Raw genomic sequence first — 8,873 nt, forward strand, 5'->3', positions numbered from 1 at the left:
TTAGTGGCTTTACATTACCCTGCCTCAGGTATTTTGTCAGTCAGTGAGACTGAGGGACCAAGGGTTGCCAGGGTACAACTTCAAATAAGTGGCCACAGACCAAATGTGACCATCAAAGAAAGAAGTTTCTACTTTTATCAAATCATTTTCCTCTAATTCCTGGAATAGGGCAGGTACAACATGCAAAATTTAGAAAATTTAAATATAGATCTTACAGACATAAAACTAGAAACAGAAGCCAGACTCAAAAAGAGTACACTCTTTATGAGTCCAGGGCTATGAGACTCTAGAACAGGCAAACTCATCTACAGAGGAAAAGTGAGAAGAGTGTGGCCTCTTTCAGGGAGGTGGTGACTGGAAAGGGCCACAAAGGAGGTTTCTGGGGAAATGGAAATGTTCTAGGGGTGTGAGATACATGGGTGTGCTCATTTGTCAAAATTGTACAATTAAGATTTGTGCATTTGGGTATGGGAATGTATTTTCACCCTAAAAATACATAGAGAAGATAACAACCATCATTTTAAAATCACACCAACCAAGATATTCTGCTACCATTTTTTTTTTTCATTATTCTATGGTCATTTTTTCTTGCAATTTATACAGCAGAGATCATCCTTTATATACATTTTGTTTCTTTTTTGTTTTTCAAATTTATATGTCTTATCAACTGCATTTTTAAGTGTACCAATGTTTGAGGGTATCTAACTTAACACAATTTCCACAGCAATGGGCATTTAAATTGCTCTGGTGATAATAAATAACCCTTGTGGTTAACATCTGTGCCCATACATTTTTGTCTGCATTTCTGAATATTTCTCCAAAACATTCCTGGAAAAGAGTTAGTGAAAGATTATGTGATGCCTACTGCCAAATTGCTTTCCCTTTAGCAGCATGGGGTCTTTCTTTTCTCCCCACATCCTCTCAAGCCTTGAGTACAGTTGTAGTCTTAATCTCACATGATGCAGCAGGGATTTTCACATCCGTGATTATTGCTGGTGAGGCTGAGCACCTCCCCATGTTTGGAGGCCATTTTTACTGCTCTATCTGTGAACTGTCAATCTGTGTTCCTTGACGACTTTCCTAGAGCATTGATGTTTTATAATTTTTCTTATCAAAGTAAGAACACTTTAAAGGCTGGGGCTCTTAACTCCCTCTCAGTCACATTATGATAAGTACTTATTGCTAGTGGACTTTTAATGCTGCAGGGTTTTTTTGTTGTTGTTGTTGTTTTTGCTTTTTTGTGGTTTTTTTGTTTGTTTGTTTTAACTTGGATCAACCACATGCCTGTGTAGCCAGAACTGTTTTCATTTGTTTGTTTTGAGTTATGCTCCATGCCTAATAACTAGATAGGAGTCAATCATGTCAGCTTTGGCCTGGAATCCAGAGTGAGATATTGAGGTCAAAAAGAGGGCCTGGGCCAACAGGCCTCTCTTGGGGGGCAGGGAAGAGTCATGCTGGATGTGTGAGGAGAGGGCCAAATGGGCAGAGCTCTTCCCCAGGCTGGAGCAGGGACTTGCCATCGGGGAGGAATGCATGGCTTCTCCAGCTGAGCTGTTCATTGCATAGTCACACATGTGCCTATTGAGTGCTTGAATTGTGCTAGTCTCAGCTGGGATGTGCTGTGAATGTAAAACACACCCCAAATTCAAACACTCAGTGTTTTATGACTGTGTTGGTATGGAAGACAAATATAATCCAGGCTGAACTGATTATTCAATTGTCTATTATTACATTCTTTTGTTTTTTCAACTAACTTAAAGAGAAATTGAAATTAGAACATTTTAGGGGACCCTTAAAAGTACCATAGCCTTAGGCACTGCACCTACTATATCAGTGGGGAAGTTGGTCTCCAGTTGATCCCTACACTCATGGAGTCTACTATCTGGCAGAGGAGGCGGGCGATCTTGGAACATGTAATCACACTAATGACTAATTAGTTCCAGGTGTTCTGTGCAAAGGGAAAACCAAAAGGACGGAGCACAGTTCCTAGAGGAACTAAAAGAAGGTCAGTGTGCAGCCTAATAAAAGGGTGTGCCATTAACTAGAGATGTAAACTAAAGTTGATTATGTAAGATTTTGGTCTTTTATCTCGGGAGTAATAAGAAGGTGCTGAAGTACATCAAAGGAAGCAACCAACAGAGTAAAAAGGCAAAACATGGAATGGGATAAAATATATGCAAATTATATATTGGATAAGGGTTAATATCCAGAATATAAGAGAACTCCTACAGCTCAACGACAATAGCAAATGATTTAAAAATAGGCCAAGGATTTGAATAGACATTTCTCCAAAGATATATAAATGGCCAAGAAGCAATGAAAAGATGCTCATCACTAATCACTAGGGAAATGCAAATCAAAACCACATTGAGATACCACATTACACCCTCTAGGATGGCTACTATCAAAACAACAGAAAATAAATGTTGGTGGGGATGTGGAGAAATTGAAACTCTTGTGCACTACGGATATAAATATAAAATCATGTGAGTACTATGGAAAACAGTAAGATGATTCCTCAGAAGATTAAAAATAGAATTACCATCTAATTCATCAATTCCACTTCTGGGTATATACCCAAAAGAATTGAAGGCAGGATCTCAAAGAAATGCTTGTCTACCCATGCTTATAGTGATATTTCTCAGAACAGCCAAAATGTGGAAGATTCCAAATGTCCATTGACAGATGAATGAATAAACAAAATGAGGTGGGTGTAGACATACAATGAAATATTATGCACCCTAAAAAGGAAGGAAATTCTGATACATGCTACAACATGGATAATCCTTGAGGACATTACGGTAAATGAAAAAAAAATCAGAAAAGAAAAAATACTGCATGATTCTACTTAATGTGGGGTACCTAGTATAGTTGAATTAATAGAGACAGAAAAATGGTTTCCAAAGGCTCAGGGAAAGAAGAAGTAGGAAGTTATTGTTTAATGGGGACAGAGTTTCAATTTTACAGGATAAAAAAGTTTTGGAAATTTGCTACATAATAATGTGAATATATGTAATATGACAAAACTGTATACTTAAAATGGCTAAGATGGCAATTTGTATATGATATGAAATGTACAAGCAAATAGAGTCATTAAAGTTGAACAATGGGGATAATATAACACAATTAAGGTTCATTTTAAAAGATTACTTAGACTTGTGGAAAGAATGAAGTGTGCAAGTGAATCCATCAGAGTCTCCTAGGAGTCTGTTGCAGAATTCCTGGTGGAAGCAGAGGGCAACTTGACTAGACTTGACCAGAAGATGAGGTGATTTAAGAAGGCAGAGGAAATGGAAATGGAGATATGGAAGAATTAAAGCAATGTGTAGGAGCCAGAATCCACAGTACAGAGTAATTGATGAAGCATGGAAGTCAAGGACAAGAAAGATGTGGATGATAACTCTGCTTTTGACAAATACAACAGAGATGATGCCTTTTCTCCAGGAAACTGGAGGGAAGGAGCACTTGCAGGGTCAGGGGAGGTGGGTTGAATTGGAGAAGAGGATGAAATTCCATTTTGGACATATTGAGTTGGATTCACCTGTGAGATCCAAGTGTAAAAGTTGGGTTGGCAACTGAAAAATGTAGCTCTAGTGCTAATAAGAGTCTTTCAAGCTGGGAATACATCAAAGTACAGATGTTTTAAAGTAACAGAAATGAAAGGAAAGGCTGAGGAGGTGGTTGCTTCAAGAAAAGGAGAGAACCAAGAACTGAGCCCTGAGAAATTCCTAGGGGGTTGAGAGCAATAATAGGAAAGGTTAGAACTACTATCCCATTTTATAAATGGGGTATAGAGGCTTTAAGAAATTAAGCAAACTTGCCCAAGATCATACAAGTCAGTATGAAGCAGGACTAGGATTTGTACCCCACATCTACTGTATTAGTCAGCTTTCCTTTGCTACAGCAAAAGACCTAAGAAAATCAACTTGAAAGGAGGAAAAGTTTATTTTAGCTCATGGTTGTAAAAATTTCAGTCCACAGTTGCTTGTCTGTGTTGCCCTCAATACTGTGACGGAGCCAAGTCTATCATGACAGCAGCATGTGGTAGATACCACTGTTCATCTCATGGTGGCCAGGAAGTAAGTAGAGAGAGAAAGGGGTCTGGGTCCCAGTACGTCCTTCAAGGGCACATCCCAATGACCTAACATTTCCACTAGGATCCACCACCTAAAGGTTCCACCACATCCCAAGAGTGCCAAAGTCTGGAGACCAACCTTTCAACACATGGTCTTTGAGGTCATTAAAGAACCAGACTACAACACTTGACCTCCATCACTATCTCCTTCCCACCCAAACCAAAAATAAAAATAAAAACACAAAGACCTGGATGCCTCTCCTGGATCCTGGCCAACAGTAGCCCCCAAGGGCAAGTTCCCTTTGCTCTGCCTCAGTTTCCTCATCTGCAAAATGGAGAAAATGTAGGGGTTGTGGTGAGGACCAGGTGAATCACAGACACAGGCACTGATCAACCATGAAATACTTCTGATGGGACCAAGTCTGTGAACTGGTCTGTGAATGGAGGAATGATCCTCCCCACAGTTAGCCTGCAATAATCCTGGACCAAAGGTCATAATCTTCCCATCAATCATGACCCAGTTATTTGATTTTACATCAAACTCAGTTTCTTATGTTTGGCTTTCTCTGGGAACATCAGACCCAGCCTAGTTTCCAGCCTAATTCTCAATCTCTGCCAGATATTCTCCCTGGAGCTGAGGCCACTAGATCCATGCCTGCAGGCCTATCCCCCCTCTTGACTGGAAATTGAATTCTTACCCTGTTTCAACCCTTTAGGACAAGAAGCTCCCTTGTTTACGGCAGATCCCTGCTTCATTGCCAGGACTGGAATCCTGAAGCCTGACGTGGCCACTCGGCCTGGACTACATGGCCCTGAGGATGACTGGCCAATGCTCCCTACCCATGCCCCACATGTAGCCTGAGAATGACTGTGTGTTTAGACCACCTCCTTCTCACAGACTCACAGACCTACTGGTCCCTGTGTGCTGTTCATCAGCCATCCATCCCCTCGACAGCCTCAACCGGGCTCTCCACCCTTTACCCAACACCCCCATCCACCAGGAATGGCCCCCCTGAACTTGGGGTCTTTATCCCCCAATATTCCTATTTCTCAAAATTTTGCACTGCAATAAATTCCCTTCCCTGGATATGCTGTCCTTGAACAAGTCTATCCATTCTTAAAGTTTCTTTCAAGCAGCTGCCAATGGAGAAGAAGTCTACAGGTATAAAGATCATTTTCAAGTTAAAATCACCAGGACCCAAGCTGATGCTCACAGGAGGGAGAAAGAAAGCATGGGAGAGGCGAAGGAAGTGGGACTGGCTCCTCCCCAAGGCTGCAGAAGGATTTCGTAGTAACTGAATCCTCCCAGTCCTTGGTATACCTTCAGGCACAAATAGGTACAGGGTCTTTGTTGGATGAATGAGTGATTGAATGGACAAGTGAATGAAAAAGTTGTGCTTCCCTCTCTGGGTCCTTTGCAAAATTGTCCCCCCTCCTGATATGGGGCATGCACAAGGTCAGGAGAGGAAGTGACTAGCTTCAGATCTGTCAGATCTGCACATGTCAAGATGTTTCCTCCAAGGCTCACCTTGTTTTGTCAGGAGACCAAGAGAAGGTAGAATGGGCACCCACATTTTTTGGTAACATCCATCTCCTGCTGTCTCCCTAAAAGAGCTTGGGTTCCACTGGCTTTTGTATTCCACTTTGCCACACTATTGCCCTTGTGTATTGACCAGCATAATATTGGGCAAGCCTTGGCCTTTATGATCTTTTTTTAATTCTCCAAAGACCTTCTGAGAACAGAACTATTAGTCTGTCCATTTACAAATGAGGAAAAAGAGCCATAAGGTTAAGTAGCTTGACCAGGATCCCATAGCTAACTGATGTAAGAGAACCAAGGGGTGTGTGTGTGTGCATGTGTGTGTGTGTGTGTGTGTGTGTGTGTTTACTGAAATGGTGCCATTTAATCTTTAAAATATCAGCAGTTTTCTCACATGCTCAGCTCCCCTGCAATGTGTTCTTTTCAAATGTAGCAGTAACAGTAGAAGTGGAAAAGCTTTTGAGATGAATTCGTCCAGCCTAGGGTAGGGGAGAAGCAGGAAAGACTGAGCAGGCAGGCTACAAATCCTCCTCTTCCTATTCATTCTGTTCCTAAAATAAAATAGAACAAAAGACAGGAAAGACACTGGATTAGAGAATTCAGCTCCTCCCTGTCTCACTATAACGTTATAATTCCAGGACCCATTTACTGGAGCAAGGAGAAGCCAAGATCCCTCTGCTGGGGGATGGGATCATGATATTGGAGAAGGGCATGTGATATTGTGGTTTCTTCTACCAACTGGGGGGTTCCTCCCAGGGTATCCCCACAGCCAGGATACAGACTGCAAATCTGGGAGCCTAGAACCTTCTGGGATTGGCTCCCTGGGAAACTAACCCCACCCTTCAACAAATCCCTATTTCCCATCTGCACCCCTAATTGGCATCTTCCTGGTGACTTCACTTCTCACTCCTATCTAAAAATGGCCGCTGATGATTTATTCTACCTGGGTGTTGACAAGCTCAAGAAGTTGTGTGGGGCCTGCTGCCAGGCACTTGGGTGACAAAGCATGACTCACCACTCCAAGGTATGGAAGAGGCATGAGGCAGGGAACCAGCTGATAATATTCACAGCTGCTCTGTCACCAGGCTGCTCTGTCACCAGGTCTTCTGCCCTCTTCCATGAGGCAGCTACACTCCTGGAGATGAAAGGGACACCCCAGAATGCAGTGACGCAAACAGGACAGGCAGCCCACAGGTCTGTCACATTCCCAGGATGATTCTCTGTTTCTTTTTTTCCCTACCCCCAGTGCCAAATGCTAAGCCAACTTTCAGAAAGAGCTCTAAAAAGGAGAAATAACCTAGTCCTTTTTGAATCTCCCCAGTCTCATTTTCACAAAACCCTAGGTGGAAAAGGCTTACAGCTAATTTACCTCAAACGTCTTATTTTCTGGGAAAGAATTTGGGACCCAGAGAGGTCATGCAACTTCCAAGGTCACAGTGTGAGTGAGAGGTAAAACTGGGGCTAGAACTACCAGTTCTAGCTCTCCCAGCCCTGGGTTCAGTCTACTCACCGTGACATTATGGGAATTCAGCTTGTGTTCCTTAATGAGTGGAGCTGCCTCTGTCTTCCAAAACAAGGGCAAGAGGAATAACCTTTAAGGAGGGATGATTTGCTGAAATTTCAGCTTTGTCATTAGCTCCTCTCTCAAATGGGGCTCTAAGTTTGGCAGACTGTCCTCTCAGCTTGAAGCCCTTGGGGATGGAGTTAAGAATCCCCTCTCCTAGGAGTGACATCTCACTGTGCAGGAAGGTTTAAACTGAGGACAAATCACAGACCATTTCTTGGCTTAGACAAGAATGAGTTGCCATTATGAGGGTTGATCGCTTTCCATCTCACTACTTCACGACTCCATTTCTCCTCTTCTCTCTACTGATCTGAGTAAGCAATTTGCTAGCTCCAGGGACACTCAAACTCAGAGAGACAGTAAATGAAAAGGCACATAAAGATCCTTCAGTCTGGACCTCCCACACTCAATCCAGGAATTCCTCTACAGCCTCCCTGGAAGGTTACTACCTGCAGCTGGAGCACAGAGAGAGGGAACAATTTTCCCTCCCCTGTTGCCCGCTCCCCTGTGACTGGATACACACAGCAATACAGGCAACACCTGACAGATGTCAACCTCTCTGTGAGGTCAGTTTCACCCTTCGGACAAGTGCTTTCCCTTCTCCAAACTGTAGCCATGCCTTTGCTCATGTCTTACAGGTTGAGTTGAAACAGACATAACTGTTCTTGACCCTTCAATGGCTTCATATCGGGTTGGTGGACTGGACAGGGCTCCTACTCAAATGTATTTTCCCAATCAAATACTGTGGTAAATAAATAAATAAATAAAAGTTTGCCTTCCTGCCATAGAGAAATTGAGTAAGGAAAAAAGATAAGGATCAAACCTGTACATCTGCTTTTGTAGCAAATCTGGTGAAGGTCTGACTGAGGAAGAGGTGGACTCCGTCCAAGATGCTCTGCAATGAACCTCTTTCTTCCCCTTCCTTTACTATGAAAATAGACCAAGACGGTCATGAAAAATATTCCTTTTTCTTCTAAAGTCTTCATTTACCATTTCATTTCTTTTGGAAACCACATGTGAATTTTATCCAATCAGAAGGAAAGAAACAAACTACACTTATTTTAGTCAACTTTTTTGCTGCTGTGACTAAAAGACCAACCAGAACAATTGTAGAGGAGGAAAAGTTTATTTGGGGCTTATGGTTTCAGAGGTCTCAGTCCATAGATAGTCAGCTCCCTTCCTCAGGGCCTGAGGTGAGGCAGAACAATAGGACAGAGGGAAGCAGCTCACATAATGATCAGGAAGCAGAGAGAGAGAGAGAGAGAGAGAGAGAGAGAGAGAGAGAGAGAGACTCCACTAGCTAGATACAAAATATGTACCCCAAAGGCACACCCCCCAGGGACCCACCACCTCCAGCCACACCCTATAGTTAATCCAGTTACCTCCTAGTTAATCCCATCAGAGGATTAATTCTCATAACCCTTTTCACATTGTCTCACACATGAACTTTTGGGGGACGTCTCACATTCAAACTGTAACAACCTGCCAGGTACCATTCTAGGAGACATGATAGTGAAGGATCAGTCTTCACCACCATGAATCTTACATTCCTTAACATGTTTATCATGATATTTAATCTTGCAGTGCTTAAACATCAGAACTTAACACTAGGAACCAGTATGCACTGTGAAGGGAAACAACAAGTAGAGACAAAAAGTAACAGAGCTACCACTGCTGAGGGGAAACCTTGGAGG

General features: G+C 42.5%; 1 long non-coding RNA gene across 1 annotated transcript; it reads right to left on the bottom strand.

The window, feature by feature from the left end:
- Window positions 1–5,676: 5,676 nt before the first annotated feature.
- Window positions 5,677–7,618, bottom strand: LOC306653091. The gene is made up of 3 exons (XR_013761639.1): window positions 7,126–7,618; window positions 6,631–6,750; window positions 5,677–6,166 (listed from the first exon to the last, which is right to left on the bottom strand). It is a non-coding gene; the product is annotated as an uncharacterized lncRNA (long non-coding RNA).
- Window positions 7,619–8,873: the final 1,255 nt, after the last annotated feature.

Source organism: Sciurus vulgaris, assembly GCF_902686455.1.
Source record: "Sciurus vulgaris genome assembly, chromosome: 2".
Classification (NCBI taxonomy): domain Eukaryota; kingdom Metazoa; phylum Chordata; class Mammalia; order Rodentia; family Sciuridae; genus Sciurus; species Sciurus vulgaris.